The 23,249-nt window shown below is 39.4% G+C and overlaps 1 protein-coding gene across 2 annotated transcripts in view; it reads left to right on the top strand.

The window, feature by feature from the left end:
* The window catches only part of ACER3 (alkaline ceramidase 3), a 175,809-nt gene that overhangs the window by 22,100 nt on the left and 130,460 nt on the right, over window positions 1–23,249 (top strand). Inside the window, exon 1 of one of the 2 annotated variants that reach the window (XM_058687693.1) lies at window positions 18,406–18,503. The exons of the other annotated variant lie outside the window; for it this stretch is intronic. The gene's annotated coding sequence lies outside the window, so the exon portion shown is untranslated. Of the gene's footprint in view, window positions 1–18,405; window positions 18,504–23,249 lie in introns of those variants that run through there. 2 annotated transcript variants of the gene reach the window in all.

Genomic DNA, 23,249 nt, shown 5'->3' with positions numbered 1-23,249 from the left:
GGTAGGAATACAGCTTGTTAAAGAGAAATGAGATTGAATCTAGATATTCCCACTTGGGAGCTATATGACACTGGGCAGATTCCTTAATCTTGCTATAGCTCAATTTGCTGATATGTAAAATAAGAATAAGACCTAGATCACAAAGTGATATTTTATTTTAGAAAGATTATGTAAATAATGCCACTAGTAGGTTCCAGGCGTATAAACTCAATAGATATTAGTACTCTCCTGCTTTATATTTTTTCTTTTATTATCTAATTTGTGTGATTTTTTTTCACAGTTTCATTCTCTTTTTTTAAATAAAATAAAAATCAGCTTTAAAAATAAAAAGTTAGTGTTTAGATTAAAGGTTATGGAAAAGACCGCGGAAATATTCCAGTTATATGTGTGTGTGGGTGTAACAGTTGCTGTTCTAGTTGGATCACAGAGAAACTTTTGTTTGCTACATGGGACACTTGTCTTGGCTGACCTATCTCATTTTCTCTGCTTTTCTTTAAAGCAGTTTTTTTTAGACCTTTTAGGAGCTGACACTTGGGCAGTGAGTATCCTGAAAAAAGTCTCCCAGTGGAACTTGGCCCATAGTTATTTGGATAGAATTAGAACGGTTCATTTGAGAGATTTGGGAATTTAAAAAATGTTTTAAAAACTTGTATTTTATAATCTTTAATTTTTTCCTCACTGCTTAAAAATTTGATTTAAATTAAACACTATGTAAGGCTTTAAGTTAAATGAAATATATTCATAAACTTATATTTTACTTAATATGTTCTATTGGAACAAGTAGTTGCTTATACTGTTAAAGAATGAAATACTGCTAAACATTAACAACTAATTATATATTTTCAAAAACAATTCCACAACTCATAGCTTTTCATGTTTAGAAAATACGTGTCTCAATAATTTGTTTTCATTATTCATATTGATCTGGAAGCTGATTAAAATAAATGAATTTTTTTAAAAGTTTATTTATATATTTTGAGAGAGAGAGAGAGCATGAACAAGTGTGCAAGCAGGGGAGGGACAGTGAGAGGGAGCGCGAATCCCAAGCAGGCTTGTGCTGTCATCGCAAAGCCTGATGCTGGGCTTGATCCCATGCACCGTGAAATCAAGCCAAAATCAAGAGTCGGATGTTGAACTGATTGAGCCATCCAGGCGCCCAAGAAATGGATTATTTTTAATTTCATTTTCCAGAAAACTGCTTGAAATTACCAGGAGGTTAAAGATAAGTAATTTAATAAATATTTAAGAAACATATTTATAACCATCAATTAGAAAGATAATAAAATTACTAAGATATTTAAATTACTTTATTTTACTTTAAAATTTCAATTGTTAATTATTATGATAAAATGAGAAAACATTTTACTTAATTATTTTTATTTTGTGGATTTTTTTTAAACAAAATGAAATAGGACATTTCTATCCAAATCAGTGTAAGAATAAGAGAAATAGTTTATAAAGTAGAAAAAATCAGGTTATTAGTACCCTTGCATTTGAATCCTATCTGTCTTCTACAGGCTGTGTGATCTTGTATATATTAGGGCAGAATACTTAATTTTGATTTCATTTTATTTAGCTGTGAAGTTTGATTAAAAAAATATCTTACAGGGGCGCCTGGGTGGCGCAGTCGGTTAAGCGTCCGACTTCAGCCAGGTCACGATCTCGCGGTCCGTGAGTTCGAGCCCCGCGTCGGGCTCTGGGCCGATGGCTCGGAGCCTGGAGCCTGTTTCCGATTCTGTGTCTCCCTCTCTCTCTGCCCCTCCCCCGTTCATGCTCTGTCTCTCTCTGTCCCAAAAATAAATTAAAAATGTTGAAAAAATAAATAAATAAAAAAAATATCTTACAGATTTGTTTTGAGGATCAAGTTAGACAAAGTAATGACCTTATGCAATCTAAAGTACCATATAAAATATTTGTTAATGACTTCCTTAAGAATTCAGGATATCAGGGGCACCTGGGTGGCTTAGTCGGTTAAGCGTCCAACTTTGGCTCAGGTCATGATCTCACGGTCTGTGAGTTCAAGCCCCGCGTCAGGCTCTGTGCTGACAGCTCAGAGCCTGGAGCCTGTTTCAGATTCTGTGTCTCCCTCTCTCTCTGACCCTCCCCCATTCATACTCTGTCTCTGTCTCAAAAATAAATAAACATTAAAAAAAAAAGAATTCAGGATATCAGATTAAGCAGTTAAATTCAAACTTTCTTTTCATCTATGAACTGAAAAAGCATTCATTTTTCTCTTTTAAAATGTCTTATTTTTTGCTATAATTAAGCTCCACCTAACACAGTATCTAAGGCCTATAATAGGTGCTCATATAATTGTGGAGTGAAGGAATGAATATGTTCAACCTCTTGATATCTTGGGAGGCAGCCTATTTTAATTCACAGACCTATACCCTTAGGCTTGAGTCCTGTTCTGCCCCTTACTGGTTGAGCAAATGTGGATAAGTCATTTAGTCTTTTGACTCTGAGTTTCTCTAGTCTACTCCTTAACAGGGTTACTTTGGGAATCTATTGTTAGTGTATGTGAAAGTATTTATAAACTAAAAAGTAGTATAAAATTTAGAAATTTTTATTTTATTAAGATTGACAGGGATATGAGCTGAGTCATATGGCTTATTTTTACATTCATGGAAGTGTACAGAAAATAGTATTGCGGGGCGCCTGGGTGGCGCAGTTGGTTAAGTGTCCGACTTCAGCCAGGTCACGATCTCGCGGTCCGTGAGTTCGAGCCCCGTGTCAGGCTCTGGGCTGATGGCTCAGAGCCTGGAGCCTGTTTCCGATTCTGTGTCTCCCTCTCTCTCTGCCCCTCCCCCGTTCATGCTCTGTCTCTCTCTGTCTCAAAAATAAATAAACGTTAAAAAAAAAATTAAAAAAAAGAAAATAGTATTGCAAAGATTTCACAAATTTGGGTGTTCAAAAGGACTCATGTCTCCATAGAGCACATTCACCTAAGGTTTTTATTTAAACATAAAGGATCTTGTTTAGTAAGAGAAAGAGCGGACAAGCGTTAAGGATGTGGGGGACATTACCGGGAAACTCTCTAGGATTCTAATTTGTACATAGGTCTGTTTCATCCCTGGATGAAATCACCAAGATTTGTGTGATAAATCTTGGGTTGAGGAGAACTCAAGGCTGAAGTTCCCAGTGGGGTATTTTTTTTTTCCCCCCAGTGGGGTATTTTTATGTTGCTCTGGTTGTGTAGTCAAGCCAGGCTGGCTAACCAGTTCTATCGTGTGAAAACCTATTAGTAAACAAACACCAAGGGAGTTTTGGACTTTATTTATTTATTTAGAAATGTTTATTTATTGAGGGGGAGGAGGGGCAGAGAGAATGGGAGAGAGAGAATCCCAAGCAGGCTCCACACTCAGCGCAGAGCTGGACAAGGGGTTTGATCTCACGACTGCAAGATCATGACTGAAGCTGATATCAAGAGTCAGATGCTCAACCAACTGAGCCACCCAGGCACCCTGAGTTTTGAACTTTAAACAGCACATCATAAGGGTGCCTGGGTGGCTCAGTCGTTGAGCGTCCCATCATGGTCTCGCAGTTCATGAGTTCGAGCCCCGCATAGGGCTCTGTGCTAACAAACAGCTCAGAGCCTGGAGCTTGCTTCAGATTCTGTCTCTCTCTCTCTCTCTCTCTCTCTCTCTCTCTCTCTCTCCCCATCCCCTGCTCATGCTCTGTTTCTGTCTCTCTCAAAAAAAAAATGTTAAAAAAAATTTTTTTTTTTTAATTTATTTTTGGGACAGAGAGAGACATAGCATGAACGGGGAAGGGGCAGAGAGAGAGGGAGACACAGAATCGGAAACGGGCTCCAGGCTCTGGGCCATCAGCCCAGCCCAGAGCCTGACGCGGGGCTCGAACTCACGGACCGCGAGATCGTGACCTGGCTGAAGTCGGACGCTTAACCGACCGCGCCACCCAGGCGCCCCAAAAAAAATTTTTTTAACAACACATCATAAATCTAATTGACCTTATCTTGTTCAAGAGCCAGACATTCAGATGTCCCCAGAGATGAAGATCTAGTTTTCTCAGTCTAGCTGTAAATTGACCCTACCCTACACAATTTTATTTATTTATGTATTAAAAAAATTTTGTTTGTAATGTGTATTTATTTCTGAGGCAGAGAGAGACAGAGCATGAGTGGGGAAGGGGCAGAGAGAGAGGGAGACACAGAATCCAAAGCAGGCTCCAAGCTCCTAGCTGTCAGCACTGAGCCCGACGTGGGGCTTGAACTCACAAACCGTGAGATCATGACCTGAGCCGAAGTCAGTCGCTCAACCGACTGAGCCACCCAGGCACCCCTACACAATTATATTTAGAGCACCTACTGTGCACAATATATATACTATGCCTTTGAAATACCAAAAGGATTAAGGCATCATCCTTGACAACTAGAAGGATCAGAGATTAGTGAAGAAAAAAATAGAAAGTCAACAAAAGTGATATTGGCAGCTGGAGTAATAAGCAGCTAACTCTGTCCAGGTGTCTAGGTGGTTTCCTGCTTGCTTATTTAAGGCTTCACTGAGGAAGTAACAATTTAGATGGCTTTGCATGGTGGGAAGAATTTTGCCAATTTCTAGTGCAAGTGCCTGGCCAAGTAGGCATTCAGAATATTTGATATATTTAATTATAATATTTATGCAACTATAGTAAGGGATAGTATATTCAAATCCATATATGATGAAAGTACAAAGCTTGTCTGGAGAACAGATGATCTAATGTGGCTATGCAAAGAATTCATGGTGATAATAGCAAAGTGATTTAGGAACAAACTATTAAAGCTCTTGGGGTACCTGGCTGGTTCAGTCACAAGAGCATGCAACTCTTGATCTCAGGGTCATGAGTTTGAGCCCCACTTTGGGTGTAGAGATTACTAAAAAAATAAATAAACTTAAAAAAATTAAAAAGCTCTTAGATGACATCTTAGTTTCAATTTTATCAAATAACAGGATATCCTATAGACCAGCAGTTCTTCAACAGTTTGGTTTTGAAACCCCTTACACTCTGCAAACTTAATTGGGGTCATCATAGAACTTTTTCCTTTTTAATTAATTTATTTTTTAATGTTTATTTATTTTTGAGAGAGAGAGAGAGAAAGTGCGAGCAGGGGAGGGGCAGAGAGAGAGGGAGACAATCTGAAGCAGGCTCCAGGCTCTCAGCTGTCAGCATAGAGCCTGACACAGGGCTCGAACTCATGAACTGTGAGATCATGACCTGAACTGAAGTCAGACGCTTAACCGACTGAGCCACCCAGGCATCCCTAGAACTTTAAAAGAATTTTTTTTTTTACTGCTTATTTATTTTTGAGGGAGGGAGAGAGAGAGACAGAGAGGGAGAGAGAATGTGAGCGGGGGGAAGGGCAGAGAGCGAGGGAGACACAGAATCTGAAGCAGTCTCCAGGCTTTGAGCTGTCAACACAGAACCTGATGTGGGACTGGAACTCATGAACCATGAGATCATGACTTGAGCAGAAGTCGGACATTTACCGACTGAGCCACCCAGGTGCCCCTAGAACTTTTTAATATAGGTTATACCTACCAGTATTTCCATATTAGAACTAAACATATTGGTTCACTTTTCTAACCATAGCTGCAAGCTGTTTTTTTTTTTAATTAATGAATGAATTAATTTTTAAAATTCTGTGAATGTATAGTTCAGGTATCTGCCAGAGACTTGGATAGAGCTCATACATTGAATATTTGGATTCCTCTTTTCTGGCACCTTCGCATCTGAGTTTCTCCCCTTACCTTCAGGTGGCAGTGGTTGCCTGGATTCTCTCTCTCTCTCCCTCTCTCTCTGTTCCTACCCTATTTGTGCTCTCTCTCTCTTAAACTTAAAAAAAAAATTGTTAATTGAAACTGGCTTTTTTTTTTTTTTAATATTGTGAATGTATGGTGATGGGGAAGAATATAATGACTGTAGTGTTGTTTGGTTGCTACTGCCTTGATTTGTGCAAAGATGCTGGCATTTGTACCTGCAATTGCTTTTGTATCATCAGTGTGTGAAAAGTAAGGGAGGTGATTCATTTTCAGAAATAGCAAATAAAATCTGTGCTGTCTAATTAACAATAGATTGACAGTCTATTGGAAATATGTATGAACCTCCCCCACCCCCAAAGGAGTGCCAAACCCTTAGACACTTCACTTCCTGGTTCTGGTTCTTCTCCTCTCCTTTTCTCAGTCTTATTTCTGCAGGCTTTGCAATGAGCATGCGCCAAAGAACAAAGGGAGGAGGGGCTGAACGTCTCTGTGTCGCCTCAGGGAATGTACCTTTGTTCCACTCAGACTACTTTTTGCCTTACATGGGCATAGGCGAAGTCCTGGTATGGCTGTAACCTCTGTAGTACTCAGCCAATGAGGAATCTGGAGAGGGGCTTTCATGCTAGGAGGTAAATTGTCTGCTGTAACTGCCCTGAGTGTGCCTGTCCAGCAGACACATGCTTTTGTAAGAACATTTATTAAAACCTTGCTTCACTGTGCTCCGAGTCTCTGCATCCCTCCTTTGATTGGGTCGGTGCGTTTATTTCTAACAAATTTGGGGGCTCATCTGGGATTCACCTTGACCCACCGGGTCCAGGTCCTCCTGTAGGAGGGGAGATGCATCCCACCTCAGTTTAGGTGGCCTTTCTGTGGAAGGGCCACTGGCCACTGTGTTGTGGGATCCGTGGAGCTCAACACTTTTTACCTTTGGAGACAAAAGAAGTGAAAAGATAGGCACTCTGGTGACCCGATAACTGTGCACTGACCAAGGTAGGAAAATTGGACTATAAGTACTGCCTTGGCGGTTGGGAAATCCTCAGAGGCTGAGTGTGTGTGACTGAGATGTATCCTAGATATGAAGCGAATGCTGAGTCTCAATCCATGGTTCTCTTCTCCTAAGAGGAAAACAGATGGAGACAGATGAAGTGTGTTCTGGAGAGTGCAAGAAACCTCCATTAAGGGTGGTTGAGTGCCCCAGGGAAACTCAGGAGCAGGAACTGGCCTGGTTGAGGATGGGGAGCAAAAATTCTAGGGGTAAGGGAAGAAACACCCAGAAAGAGGCGGATTCTCTTCAGATTGTCCCAGATAGTAGGCTGGGGTGAATGTTAGAGTACTGGGAGGATGCTCCTTGTCTACTGGTTTGTATCTGAATCTCAGGAGGGAACTGGAACAATGTAAAAAGGACATGGAGAGCTTCCCTCTTCCTTCTGGGGGCTCAGGAAAGGGTTCTCAGCAATTCCCATTAAGGGAGGTCCCTTTGGGACAGGGAGAAATTGGCTTTGTCAATGCCCCCCTTACCATACAAGGTGAGGAATTTCAAGAAGGAAATAAACCACTGTTGGAAGATCCACTGGGCTTGGCAGATCAGGTTGATCAGTTTTTAGGACCTAATATTCTTGGGCTGAGCTGATGCCTATCATGAATATCTTATTTACTAGAGAGGAAAGAGAAATGATCAGAAGGGCTGCAGTGTCTATTTGGGAGAGAGAGCACCCACCCAGCCAGGGTGTTCAGCCGGCTGAACAAAAGTTTCCCAACATAGACCCTGATTGGGACAATAATGATCCTGGGAGCAGGGTTAGGATGCAGGATTTAAGAGAGCTAATAATCAAAGGGATCAGGGAATCAGCTCCAAGATATCAGAATGTTACCAAGGCTTTTGAGATACAGCAAGAGAAGGAGAAAACCCCAACTGTTTTCTTACAGAGGCTTAGGGATCAGATGAGGAAATATTCAGGCCTACATCCATAGGACCTAGTGGGGTTTTGTCACTAGAAGTTGGCCTGATATTGCCAGAAAGTTACAGAAGATGGATGGATGGAATGAGAAGCAGATAGAAGAATTGCTCAGGGAAGCACAAAAGATATTTGTAAAGAGGGATGAGGAGACACAAAAACAGAAGGAAAAGATTATGGTAACTACTGTGGAGAAGATGATTGAAAGGAAAGGGAGAAATAGAGGAACTGGGGTGGGGGGAAATGGTGAGGAAAACAAAGGCAAGAGAAATGTAGCTGAAATAAATTTCCTTACAGCTTGCAGCCCATGGATAGACACCTGAAACATGCAGAGCTGTGACCTTCCTGGAGAAACTCATGGCTGCCTTAATGCCTTAATGTTTTTGTTTTATTACCTAGGTTTACTAAAGGTCAAATAAGTTCATGTTATCTCTGTTGCAATTTGTTAGCAAAAAGACACTTAAAATGATGGCTCGTTCGATCTCAAAAGTTTTCGTGGGTGGATAATTGTTAAGATAGCTTACTTTAAAGTTTTGCTTGCACGATAAATGAGATTAAATTCATTGGATACCTAATGAGATAAAATGCTAAAGCATTGATTACTAAATATTGATTTATGCTTTTAACTTCTTATTGCAGAGAAACTAAGGCTATTTGAGTCTGTTTGTAAACATACTTTGTGCTTAATAGATTCATAAATTTGCCATCTAAAGAATAATGATGTAACAGTTCACAATTTGTACCTACTTAGTTTTCACTGGAGAATAAGGTTTTTAAGAGTTAAAATGCTGCTAAATGCAGTTAAGGCTGATGGAAATAAGGAAAACAACTGTGTGTGTAAAAGTAGATATGTAAAAAAATATATTAGAAAACTGGAAATGCATTTTTGTTAAAGGTAAAAGAAAATAATTTTGTCCTAAGTGAGACTGGTTGGTTAGAGAGGGATGGCTTAGGGCAAAATCTAAATGTAAAGGCAAGTTGTAGAAAGTTTGTGAAGGGAAATCTATGGAAAGGAATTTTATGTGTGGCCAGATGGACTAAGGTTAAAACGAATGGATTTTGGGGCGCCTGGGTGGCTCAGTCGGTTGAGCGTCCGACTTTGGCTCAGGTCACAATCTTGTGGTCCGTGAGTTCGAGCCCCGCGTCGGGCTCTGGGCTGATGGCTCGGAGCCTGGAGCCTGTTTCCGATTCTGTGTCTCCCTCTCTCTCTGCCTCTCCCCCATTCATGCTCTGTCTCTCTCTGTCTCAAAAATAAATAAACGTTAAAAAAAAAAAAAGAATGGATTTTAAAAGCAGTGGTATAAGATTAAAATTCTCCTTGATTTTCTGTTAAAAAGACAAAGTTTTCTTGGATTGTTGGTCTGATTTTAATATAAAAAACAAAAGGTAAACAAAGTAATTTTTTTTTTTTGTATTTTTTTTTTTTTGCCTAAAAAGATGCAAAGAACTATGATTTTAACCAAAAGGGCAGAACGGTGCGCCCTTTTGAGTTGTTTTGCTCAAGCCTTGGTTGAAATTGCCCCTCCTTTGATCCAAAGGCTCGGGATACAATGGCGATGTCCTCGCTACTGTACTGTTTCTACAAGGCAGAGGAATGGATGCCTGTGCCGTATGAGCGATGGATGACTATGATATATGAAGGGCTTTTACTCGGATACATAGGAACCATTTTGCTACACTTAGCCCAGTGTATGCTGACTTGTACTGATCTAGATACTTTACAATGGTCACCCACATGTCTGGAACATATTTATGTGGGCATTGCTAAAAAAAAAAACTGGGGAATAGACCCCAACTTTGGTCCTTTTAGCTCCCCTCGGCGGCTGAGTTTATCCTTAGAAAAATGGTTTTTGCCAGCCCTTTAAAATACATTTGTAAGAGGAACAGTTTTATTATAATTGATATGTAAATTACCGTTGGGCCAAAATAAAATTAATGCTTCCCTTGACAACCAAAGGAATCTTGCTTGGTCACAGTCAACACCCCCAAAGTCCCGCAGATGGGAAGCGAAGGGGTAGGAGAAACAGGGAAGACCCGTCAGCTCTCAGAGGTAGGGTCAACCCTGAGTAAGAATGACTACTCCCAGCACCTGGAGAAACTGACAAGGAGTTTGGCTTCCAGTTGCATAGCCAGCCAAAACAAGGGACCAGGAGGAGATAAGGTTTCTCCAGGCCAACTATAAAGGATGCCTTTTCCTCTTTTTCCTATAAACAGACAATTCCTCAACCAAGGCCAATACTCCTTTGGGATGTATTCTGAAGAATTGAGATTGTTTTGATCCACAAACCCTAAAGAAAAAGCGACTCATTTTCTTTTGCACTGAGGCTTGGCCCTAATACAAATTGGAGGAGGAAACCTGGCCACCAGAAGGAAATATCAATTATAATACTATCCTACAATTGGACTTGTTTTGCAAATGTGAGGGGAAATGGGAAGAAGTCCCATTCATGGGACAATGTTCATTGTTTTTGGGCCTTAAGAAAAAATTGACATAGGGGTGCCTGAGTGGCTCAGTCAGTTAAGCATCCAACTTTGCTCAGGTCATGATCTCACAGTTCGTGAGTTTGAGCCCTGCTTCAGGCTGTGTGCTGACAGCTGAGCCTGGAACCTGCTTCAGATTCTGTGTCTTTCTGTGCCCCTCTCCCACTTGTACCCTCCCCCTGCCTCAGAAATAATAAATTAATAAATTTGAATAAACTTAAAAAAAAGAAAAAAATCAAGATATATGTAAGCACTGTAAGGTTGATCCTAGCTTACTGACAACCCTTTCCAAAGTCTAGCAATCAGGAAGGGAAACAATTCAGGGCCTCTTGCCTATATCCAAAGCAGACCTAGAGAAGGAGGAAGAGAAGTCTTCCATATCCACCCCCTCCCCCTTGGGTCCTTGATCTACATATCCAGACTTAAAAAAACGTGCACTTCTGTTCCCTGCTGCCCACCTTATCCAGGCCTGCCCCATAATGTAACACGCATGTTTCCCCTGCAAGAAGCTAGAGTGCTGGAAGGAGAAACACAGGGAGGCACCACCATAATAAGATTACAAGTATCTTTTTCATTGCAAGATTTAAGACAGGTAAAAGAATATCTAGGTAAATTTTCTGATGATCCAGATAAGTACATAGAGGCTTCTCAGAATATTAGGTATGTTTTTGAGTTGACCTGGAAAGATATAATGCTTTTGTTGAATCAGACTCTTAATGAGACAGAGAAGCATGGTGTTCTGTCAGCGGCTGAGAGATATGGGGATGAATAACTCCTTAATTATCATGGGACTGGAGGTCCTATTGGGAACTCCCAGTTCCCTACTGGGGGTTCAGGCAGTTCTGTCCCAAGATCCTATTTGGGACCATGATAATCCCATTGGGGAATGGTATCGGTGCTACTTTCAAGCTGGTGTTTTAGAGAAATTAAGGAGGTCTAAGATTAAACTCTTAAATTATGCTAAATTATCCGCTATTTTACAGACACAGGACAAGAGCCTGTTGGCCTTCCTGGAAAGGTTAAGGTTAAATGTACAGCTATGTCCCCTTACACACCCCGAAGCTGAGACAATTCTAAAGGACAAATTTGTCAGTCAGCCCCAGGTATTCGAAGGAAGCCGCAGAAATTTGGCTGTTGGCCTGGAAAGGACCCTGGAGGAACTCTTACAAGCTGCCAAACATGTATATTACAACCAAGATCAAGAGGAGAATAAGGAACAGGAAAGGAGGCTTAAGAAAAAAAATCTTAGGCCTTAGCTGCAGCCTTATGTACTATGTCAGATCAGATTTCCTGACGTCCTGGTACCAAAGTGCCATTTATGTGACCATTCAGGGCACTGGAAATGAGAATGTCCCCAGAGGGGACAACTGAAGTCGAAACCCCATAAGCCATGTCCTTTGTGTGGAGACAATCACTGGAAATCTGAATGCCTTTGGGTATCTCTATCTTCGAGGGCTCAGATGACCAGTGTCCCTGAAAGGGACTGACGGGACTTGGGCTCTTACAGTGGCTCCCCTAAACCAACTACCTATATTGGAAACCCAGAGCCTCAGGTAACTCTGGATATAGGAGGAAAACTGATTAATTTCCTTCTTGACATGAGAGCCACCTTTTCTGTCCTCCTTTCCACTCCTAGCCAACTATCCAAATGCAGCATAACTATTAGAGGCATCTCCAGAAAACTTATGACTGAATTTTTCTCTCAGCCACTAGGGTGCATATGGGGAAACTTGATTTTTTCTTTTTCTTTTTTTGTTAATTCCAGAGAGCCCGACTCCATTGCTAGAAAGAGAGATTATGACTAAATTAGGGACTATAGTGCTACTAGCTTCAAGACGGATAACAGTTACCTAAATTTATAGTAATCTGGGTATTGAAGAATAATCTTCCCTTGAGATAAAATTAAATATGCCTCATGGAGTTGTTCCTATGGAAACTGGATGGCCAAAGGAAGATTTGAGGATTCAGAACCAAAAACTAGTTCATGTGCTTCATTATTCTTTTTTTTTTTCAATATATGAAGTTTATTGTCAGATTGGTTTCCATACAACACCCAGTACTCATCCCAAAAGGTGCCCTCCTCAATACCCATCCCCCACACTCCCCTCCCTCCCACCCCCCATCAACCCTCAGTTTGTTCTCAGTTTTTTTTTTTTTTTTTTTAATTTTTTTTTTTTTCAATGTTTTTTATTTATTTTTGGGACAGAGAGAGACAGAGCATGAACGGGGGAGGGGCAGAGAGAGAGGGAGACACAGAATCGGAAACAGGCTCCAGGCTCCGAGCCACCAGCCCAGAGCCTGACGCGGGGCTCGAACTCACAGACCGCGAGATCGTGACCTGGCGGAAGTCGGACGCTTAACCGACTGCGCCACCCAGGCGCCCCTGTTCTCAGTTTTTAAGAGTCTCTTATGCTGTGGCTCTCTTCCACTCTAACCTCTTTTTTTTTTTTTTTCCTTCCCCTCCCCCATGGGTTTCTGTTAAGTTTCTCAGGATCCACATAAGAGTGAAACCATATATATGGTATCTGTCTTTCTCTGTATGGCTTATTTCACTTAGCATAACACTCTCCAGTTCCATCCATGTTGCTACAAAGGCTCATATTTCTTTTTTTTTTTTTTTTTTAATTTTTTTTAACGTTTATGTATTTTTGAGACAGAGAGAGACAGAGCATGAACGGGGGAGGGACAGAGAGAGGGAGACACAGAATCCGAAACAGGCTCCAGGCTTCTGAGCTGCCAGCACAGAGCCCGACGCGGGACTCGAACTCACGGACCGCGAGATCATGACCCGAGCCGAAGTCGGCCGCTCAACCGACTGAGCCACCCAGGCGCCCCCAAAGGCTCATATTTCATTCTTTCTCATTGCCACGTAGTACTCCATTGTGTATGTAAACCACAATTTCTTTATCCATTCATCAGTTGATGGACATTTAGGTTCTTTCCATACATGTGCTTCATTATTCTAACCAACAATATCACAATATCCAAATAAATATGGAAGAGGGAGGAAAAACTATAGCTAAATTAAAAAAAAAAAAGTGACCAGACATGTCAGAGACTTTTTGGATGGCTACAAGGTGTTTTTTCTTCCTATGGTATGACCTCCTCCCTAGGAGGCATTGCATTTGGGGTATTAAAAAAAATTTTTTTTTAAATGTTTTATTTATTTTTGAGAGAGAGAGACAACAGGGGAGGGTCAGAGAGAGGGGGAGACACAGAATCTGAAGCAGGCTCCAGGCTCTGAGCTGTCAGCACAGAACTGGACGCGGGGCTTGAACTCAAGAACTGTGAGATCATGACCTGAGCTGAAGTCGGACGCTCAACTGACTGAGCCACCCAGGTGCCCCTGCATTTGGAATATTAATACTTATTGGTCTAATTAGTTCTTTTTGTATGTCATTGTAGAAGGCATTGCATATGCCAGAAAAACAAGACATCCAAGAAAATTTTGCTAGCCCAGATGTTCCAAATGCCCTCCCATTATTTTGGACCTCTGGATTGACTTCTGAACCTGTCCTGACTACCGTTCTCCTGTCATTATCCCCTTTCAGCAGGAAGCAATTAAGATGGGTTGTCATCCCAATTCCTAATGGCAGTTAGGAGTCATGTGTTCAGGGAATATGATAGGAAAATAGGATTCAATAGGCAGAGACGGAAAGGTTAGGACCTGAGGTCCCTGCGTGGGAAAAAAAAAAAAACACATATTTTGGAACAATTCTGGGAGTGTCTGACCACAGCAAACCCCCTTGCCAAGAGGAACCTTGGGCATAAGTTTCCTCTTAAGAATGTAACAGACACCACCTACTGCCCTTCAGGTTTCCTTCAGGAATTTGACAAAAGACCGAACTAAAAGTAAGTAGTAGACCTTAGAATGTATGACCCACAAGGAATATATGGCCCTCGACCACCCCTCATACAATGGAATCAAGCCAATCAGGAATGGACAGTTCAGCACTGAGAGCTATCAAGCCAATAAGGGTAGGACCTGAGAGGGAACAACCGGGAAGAGAAATGGGGGCTGACCAGAGCCTTATAAAACAAATGTCTGTGCCTTATGCCCCAAATAAACTATTATTATTGGAAGATAAACCTGACTCTGAGGAGGAGAGCCACCACTTGCTGAACATGTTTGAGTGAGACCTCAAAAATAAAGGAAATATAAATGAAAATAGAATCAACTTAAAAAAGGAGAATGATTGTGGGAAGTAAAGGAGATGATTCGTTTTCAGAAATAGCAAATAAAAGCTGTGCTGTCTAATTAACAATAGGTTTACAACCTATTGGAAATATATACCATCCCCCGGCCCCACCCAATGGAGTCCAAAACCTTTAGATACTTAACTTCCTGGTTCTTCTTCCTCTCTCTGTTTCACGGGCTTATTTTCCCAGGCTTTGTAATGAGCATGCTCCAAAGAACAAAGGGAGGAGGGGCTGAAAGTCTGCATCACCTCAGGGAATGTACATTTGTTCCAGTCAAACTGCTTTCTGCCTTATATGGGTATAGGTGAGGTCCTGGTAAGGCTGTAATCTCTGTAGTACTCGTCCAGTGAGGAATCAGGGGAGGGGCTTGCATGCTAGGAGATAAATTGTCTGCTGTAACTGCCCTGAGTGTACCTGTCCATCAGACATGCACTGTTGCAAGAATGTTGATTAAAACTTCACTGTGCTCCAAGTCTCTGCATCACTCCTTTGATTGGGTCAATGGGCTTATTTCTAACAAGTACAAATGTCCATGCAGTTAATAAGGTAATGAATTCTTAGAATTATGAAAATAATTAACCTCCACAAACCACAGTTTGAGAAATGTCTCTCTAGCCTACTAAAAAAGATTTGTCCACTCGTACATAGTCTTTGTCATTTCACTTTTTGGAGGCTGCTTCTTTGCAGAGGGGTTTTAATAGAATATATTTTGGCAGGAAGTAAGAAGATATAATTATTTGTTGCAGAAAATGGGCCCTACCCTGTGCACAGACATATTTAAAATCCTCATGGGTAGAGTGTCTGGGTGGCTCAGTCAGTTAAGTGGCTGATTCCGCTTAGGTCGTGATCTCCACAGCTTGTGAGTTTGAGTCCCATCTTGAGCTCTGTACTGACAGCTCGGATCCTGGAGCCTTCTTTAGATTCTATGTCTCCCTGTCTTGCTGTCCCTCCCTCACTCATACTCTGTCTCTCTCAAAAATAATGAATAAACATTAAAAATAAAATAAAATCCTTATGGGTGACCTCCCTACCACTGCTAAATAGTTTTATGTACTTCCTCTTTTATTTATTTTTCAACAATTAAGTCTTATGAATTCTTTATGTTCTAGGCAGCAGGGAAGATTTAAATTTCTGAGAACTCAGGACAAGATTTCAAGGAGGCATACAGCATAGGGAATATAGTCAATAATATTGTAATATATTTATCATGGTAAGCATTCCATAATGTATAAAACTTTTGAATCACTGTGTTATACACCTGAAACTAACTTAACATCATATATTGACTGTACTTCAAAATTAAAAAAAAAAAAAAGATTTTAAAGAGGAAGCACTATTTGTTAAAGAATATACAGATTCCTAGGGAAAAATTAGTTCATTTTTTGATCTTCTGGTAATATTAAAAGCAACAATATTAATATAGCAGCTCATTTATTGGCACTTACTATCTGCCAACCACCATCCTGAGCACCTTATTGTAATGAAAAATCTGTTTTGGAAATATTCATGGTAGTGGCCCTGCATATTTAAAGTTATTTTCTTCTTCTATGGAAAGGAAGTGGGTAACTTTCTTAACACTTTTGACATTTTATTTTTCAGCAAAGTAATAAATACACATTTATATGCTTTTGGTTGCCTTTTGCATAACCAATTGGGAATAACAATTAGGAATATATTCTTTTATCATAGAAAACTCTTAAATTAGTCATTCATGCCTTCTCTTCCCTCTTTCCCATTTTGCAGCCATCTTAGTTCAATCCCTCATCATCATTTTTTGGATTATTGCAGTAATATCTTATTTGTCCCCTCCCTAGTACACCTATTCTATCAAGCTTATCTTTAAGTTACTTCAGTTAAGATTACTTACTTAAAGTTACTCGTTTCTATCATTCCTCTTCATCACTTGCTCAACATTTGCTGTCTGGAATAGAGTTCAAACTTTGCGTAATTTGGTGAGGACATCATAGACACGTTATCCATGCTTATCTTAGTTCTAGTTTATCAAAGTAGCTGTGTCTCTTGACACAACTTGCCCCCTAGACATAATAAAAGTTACTTGTCATGGTTTCCTAGGTACACCATGTTCTTTCTTGCTTTTGCACATTTGTGTGTTATCTCTGCCTTGAAAATTGTTCTCTACAGTTGCCTAATTCCTATTCACCCTTTAAGGCACTCTCAGATACTATCTCTTCTGGGAAGTTTTCATCAATTATGCGAAGCTAAGGGTTAATGAATTGATACCATTTTCTGTGAAAGTCCATTCTGGTATGTTGTACATATGTATTTATTATTTTGAGAGAGAGTGAGCGTGAGTGGGGGGCTCGCAGGGAGAGAGAGAGAGAGAGAGAGAGGGAGAGAGAGAATCCCAAGCAGGCTCCGTGCTGCTTAACCAACTGAGTCACCCAGACACCCCATGTATTTTTTTAATTGATGTTATGTTCATATGAATTTTCTTTGCGGAAACAGCTTTTCATGTTTTTATTAGAAAGTAATTAATTTCTTATTGTAGAACATTTTGAATCAGCCAGCAAACATTGACTGATTGCTTTCCATATGCCAAGCACAATGTTAAGCCTAGGAGAAAGAGTGGTAAAATTTTCATGAAGTGCGTAGTTTAGACTTGGTGAAGTACTTAAATAAATGGTTCAACTCTTTAAAATGTTGTGAAGAGAAATATAGAAAATACACAGAAGCAGAAAAAGAAAATGAAAAGCACCAGTAATCACTTTGCCATAGAACTGTATTACAAAATGAAATGTAAACGTCAGACCTGGCCCATGCAGGCCCATGAGGCACAATCGAACTGCATAGGCGGTGGCTTAGATTCCGTGGTACCAACTCCTGCATCTCGACCTCACCCTCAACCCACACCTGTGGCCTCGTGGAAAGTTTCTTATAACCAATTAATTTGTTTGCTGTATGTCCTCCACACTTTCTTTTTCCCTCTTTCTATATGCGCATACACATATTTTTTAAAGTAAAAATATATGACTGTTCCTTATGTAATATTTTGTGGCTTTATTTTTCTCAGTGAATATGATGAATACTTCCATGTCTTTGAAAAGTTATTTAGGAGATACAATTTATTTTTATTCTCTGAGCCTACTTTAAATTAAAATATATTGAACCTATGTTTATTTCTCTATCAAAAGTAAAAAAAAATTTGTTGACTCCCTTCATGTAGAATAGTACATTGAATATGCATTGTTCTTTTATTTTTTCTTACTTTACTCTTTTTTTTTTTTAAACCTCATAAAAGTGAAGTGGCCCTGAAATACGGCAGTGATAGTGAGAATGAATATAAGGGAACTCTACTCTAGTAAACATTCCCATCCGTTGCTCATTGCTCTGCTGCCTCCCATGATCACTCAGGACTCTTTTCCGTCTCTTTCCTCTTTTCCTTTTCTTCTTCCCCGACTAGGAAGACTGTTCTATATGCATATAAAGCAATGAGCAAGATGCTTATATAAATGTCTGTAAAGAAAGATGTTCACTGAAATATCGTTTAATGAAAAAACAAAAACCTAGAATGTCCAGTGGTATGGGAATAGATAAATAAAATTTGGTATATTCCAATGAAAGCATACTATATACCAGTTGAAAGAAATGAACTAGTGTAATTATCTAATGGAACTCTCAATTGTAATTTTTATTTATAGAAACTTTTTACAGAATAATATATACACAGTTATCCCATTTAGATAAAAATAAAACAAAACTATGTTTATGGATATACATATATATAAAATAAATTTTAAGTGAATTACAATTATGCATCCAAATTAACACTAGCCATCATCTCTGGAAATGTGTGAAGGGGAATTGGACTGGAGAGATAGGTGACTTTGGTTGTATCAGTAATAGTTCATTTATTTTATTAAAATAAAAGGGTGGGAGTGCCTTGTTGGCTCAATTGGAAGAGCATCCGACTCTTGATCTGAATTTCTTTTTTTTTCATTTTTGTCAACTGTTCCTACAGGAGGAGTGGATCAGTGTAATCAGTAAATAACTGGGATGTTAGACAGCCAGTTTAATATCCCAGTTATTTAAAGCTTCTCCGACCACTTTAAAGATACCCCCCTCTCCCACAATGGTGATATATTCTAAGGTACAAATTCAGGAAGTAAACATTCTTTATGACAGATTGGGCCAAATATCAGTTCTTAGGAGAAATACCAATATACTCTGTCTGGCAACTTTTGTATTGTTACATGGTTATTATTTCTGCACTTGAAAGTGTTCTGTAAATTACGACTCATTGGACACCATATCAAAGAGTTTATTGTGAAACCTGTGTTATTTAGCTAATTTTTTTTCTTCCAAATTTTTCTTTAAATTCTAGTTAGTTAACATATAGTGTGATACTAGTTTCAGGTATAGAATTTAGTGATTCAGCACTTCCATACGACACCTGGTGCTCATCACAAATGCCCTCCTTAATCCCCATCACCTGTTTCACCCATCTCCCCCCACCCACCCCCAACCACCTCCTCTCTGGTAACCATCAGTTTGTTCTCTATAATTAAGAGACTGTTTCTTGGTTTTCCCATGTTCATTTGTTTTGCTTCTTAAATTCCACATGTGAGTGAAATCCTATGGTGTTTGTCTTTCTCCAACTGACTTCTTTGACTTAGCATTAGACTCTGTAGTTCCACTCCACATCATTGCAAATGGCACGATTTCATTCTTTGTATGGCTGAGTAATGTTCCATTGTATATATATACTACATCTTCTTTCTATATTCATCAATTGATTGACATTTGGGCTCTTTGCATAATTTGGCTATTGTTGATAATGCTGGTATATGAACATTGGGATGCATGTGTCCTTTCAAATTAGTATTTTTGTATCCTTTGGGTAAATACCTAGTAGTACAATTGCTAGGTCTTAGGGTAATTCTGTTTTTGAGCAGCCTCCATGCTGTTTTCCACAGTGGTTGCACCTGTTTGCATTCTCAGCAGCAGTGTAAGAGGGTTCCCTTTTCTCTGCATCCTCACCAACACTTGTTGTTTCCTGTGTTGTTAATAGCGAATTTGTTTTTAGTGGACATGCTCTTGGTGCATTTATATCTCTGTTTCTGTGTTTGCCTCTTTTATATTTTTGGGAGCAAAGACAACTGTTAAACTCATGTAGACATTGTATAAGGGACATGTAGGTGACTTTCTTGTATGCTTTTGTTTTCACCTTGAATTTTAACTGTTCAGATTTATAAGGCTATTTATTTATTTATTTATTTAATTTTATTTTGAGAGAGAGAGAGTAGGGTAGGGGCAGAGAGAATCCCAAGCAGATTCCATGCCTGACATGGGTCTCGATTCCATGACTGTGAAATCATGACCTGAGCTGAAATCAAGAGTCAGGTGTTTAAGTGACTGAGCCACCCGGGCACCCCTGGGCATACACTGTTTTTCTATTCATAAAAAAAAAAAAAATGGCTATTTTTAGAGCTGGAAGGTCATTTTATAGTTCCTAAGATTACTCTCTACAGTCTCTGCTACCATATGGTGTTTAATATCTGCTACTATCTGCCCATCTGCCTTTTTCTTCTTTCTCTATAAAACAGCTTTCTCTGCTTCATTATATACTTGGCCTAAATACGGATGGCTTGGCTTTAGCTTTACACCACCTTCCGATATACGTGCTTAAAAGTGTGTCATTTTTATTTGCATCCTGATTTTCCAGACAATGTCTGGAATTAGTGTGAGATTTGTTGAGGGGGTAAGGGAACGGGGAAGATCTTATAACTTGCCACCTCCTCCAGCAGGAGCTAAGGAGCCAACTCTAAAAGGAAGCTGGGCAATTTCTCTAAGAGGAGATTTCTACTCCTGGAAATTCATCCTGTGAACTTAGTAAAATGAATAAACAAGTATGTTCAAGGATGTTGTATTGGCTTGAATAGTGTCTCCCCAAAATTCATGTCTACCTGGAACCACAGAATGTGACCTATTTCCTTTTGGAAATAGGGTCTTTGTAGATACAATTTAAAGATCTTGAGATGAAGTCATGCTGGATTTAGGGTGGGTCCTAAGTCCAATGACTGATATCTTTATAAGAAGAAGAAAACAGGGGTGCCTGCATTGCTCAGTTGCTTAAGCATCTGACTCTTGATCTTGACTCAGGTTGTGATCTCATGGTTCATGAGTTCAACCCCGCCTGCTTGGGATTCTGTCTCTCCTTCTCTCTGCTCCTTAACCGCTTGCACTCTGTTGTTCTCTCAAAATCAGTCAATCAATCAATCAATCAGTCAATCACATGGAGACACACAGAGAAGGCAGTGTGAAGATGGAGGCTGAGATTGGAGTGATGTGTTTACAAGCCAAGGAACACCAAGGATTGCTACTAACAACCACAAGGGGAGAGAGGCATGGACAGTTTTTCCCCCAGAGCCTCCAGTCCTACTGATACCTTGATATTCTGACTTCTGTCATCCTGAACGGTGAAAGAATAAATCTTTGTTGTTTTAGGTCATCCAGTTTGTGGTCATGTATTATGGTAGCCCTAGAAAACTACAGTTTTTTTTTTTTTTTTTTTACAGATGTTTACAGTACTTTTTTTCAATGTAAAAACCTAGAAATAACTGTCTACCAATTAGGGATTGATTATGTAAATTATATCCAGACAATGTAATACTATTTGATCATTAAAAAAATGATAGATCTCTATTTCTGGATTAAAGAAAGCAGTGATACATCATTAAAGAAAAAGGAAGTTATGGAATCCAGAACACTCATCTTTGGAGAGGGATCCCTGGGAGTCTTGATCAGAGTAACTGGAGGCAGTAGGGCAGTGAGAAAAAAAAAAAAATTGTTTCCTTTGTGTCTACTATATGAGAGAATGAGCTATTTAAGAAACTTTTTTTTTTTTTTGTGGCATGTTTTAAGCAATTTAAGTTTTTTATGCCACTGTAAAAAACATTGAAAATAAATCATAAAACTGTGGGATGATGTCCTTGGTGAGATTTTAATAATAATAAAGTCTGTATTTTTGTTAAAGTTAATTTAGTATAAAATTTTAAATGTGTTTTACAGGACTTGTGTGTTCATGGTTTTTAACTGATGCATTTCAGCTCTAAGTAAGTGAAGAGTGAGTGAAAAATTGTAGTGAGATTAATTTTGAGTAAAGGATAAATCTGATACATGAGATTAATTTGTGAGTCAAGAATTACTCCCATTACATCATAATTGAACTCCATCTAAAATTATGTCTATTAGTTTTTTTTTTTTAATGTTTATTTTTGAGAGAGAAACAGAGTGCAAGTGGGGGAAGGACAGAGAGCGAAGGAGACACAGAATCCAAAGCAGGCTCCAGGCTCCGAACTGTCAGCACAGAGCCCGATGCAGGGCTGGAACTCATGAACTGTGAGATCATGACCTGAGCCAAAGTCAGAAGTTTAACTGACTGAGACACCCAGGTCCACCCCCCCCCCCCCCCCCGTTTTTTAACGTCTGTTAGCCTTTTAATACCTTTACTTTTTTGTAAATTTGGCACTAGTTTAATCCGCATGAGAGCAGAATCTGTTGTTTTCTTTTGTATTCCCTCATAGTGCTTTTCATAATAGATGCTTAGTAAATACTTGTTTTCGAATGAGTGAATGAATGTAAGCCTGCTGCTCTCAAGAAATTTAACTTAAGGAAATAGACATAAATACTTACATTTTGATTTAGTGAAGAGAGAGCTATCTGTGCTAAGTGCCAGATGAAGGGTTAGAACAGTAAGTGCTGGGAGTGATCATTTTCAGTAGGGTGATTAAGCAAAACTTACTTCATTGAATTGAGCCTTGAAAAGAAGGTTTCAGTAAAAATGGAGAGGAAGTAGGAATTATCAAAATAATTATTTTCTGATTTTGTAATTTCAAAATGCTTCTTCATCCTGAACATGGTTAGGAAACTTCCCCTTTTTTGACCTTTTTGTATCAATTTGAAATCTTCATTTAACCAAATACTTCTGCAGGGAGTTCAAGACGGTCTTACTTCCCTTGTTCTTCTTCATGTCTTCTCCATCATTCTTATCTGTTAATTGTTTATTCTCAGCTCTCATCTTTGAGCCTTCTTCAAAGAGGCATTATATATAGGTAATCTTTTTGCTAGGAGTCTTTCCCCTTCCCTGTAACCTCCATATTATTAGACTATGGCTTATCTGAGCCATAAATGATGTGGAGCTCCCAAGTTCTTCTGTTATCTCTTTACTACTATGTACTTGGCCTTTCTTCCCAAACCTAAAATGTACTTCCTCTTTAACGTATATGAACGTCTTCATTGTTATAATAAATGGTTTAAAAATATTTTGGGTATAGGGGCAGCTGGGTTGCTCAGTGGGTAGAGTATCCATCTCTTGATTTTGGCTCAGGTCATGATTTCAGGGTCTTGGGATCAAGCCCTGCATTGGCTTCTGTGCTGAGTATGGAGCCTGCTTAGGATTCTCTCTCTGTCTTTCTCTCCTCCATCCCCTTCTGCTCCTCCCCTGCTCGCACATGTGTATGTACTTTTTCAAAAAAATAAAATTAAAAACATACATTTTTGTATAACTTACATGCAGAAAAGTGAAAATAGTATGTTTTAATTTTTTTTAATGTTTTATTTATTTTTGAGAGAGAGAGTGTGAGAGGGAGAGGGGCAGAGCGAGAGGGAGACACATAATCTGAAGCAGGCTCTAGGCTCTGAGCTGTCAGCACAGAGCGGGATGCAGGGCTTGAACCCACAAACAGTGAGATCATGACCTGAGCTGAAGTCAGAAGCCTAACTGACTCAGCCACCCAGGTACCCCAAGAAAGTATGTTTTAAAACATAATATGTAAAATGAGTTTTCATAAATAATTTTTGGAAGCTACTATATTCACTCTAAAGAAAACAGAAT

The sequence above is a fragment of the Neofelis nebulosa genome, chromosome 10 (assembly GCF_028018385.1).
Source record: "Neofelis nebulosa isolate mNeoNeb1 chromosome 10, mNeoNeb1.pri, whole genome shotgun sequence".
In the NCBI taxonomy this organism is placed as follows: domain Eukaryota; kingdom Metazoa; phylum Chordata; class Mammalia; order Carnivora; family Felidae; genus Neofelis; species Neofelis nebulosa.
The sequence above is the reverse complement of the archived record's forward strand: the minus strand, read 5'-3'. Positions and strand labels throughout refer to the sequence as shown.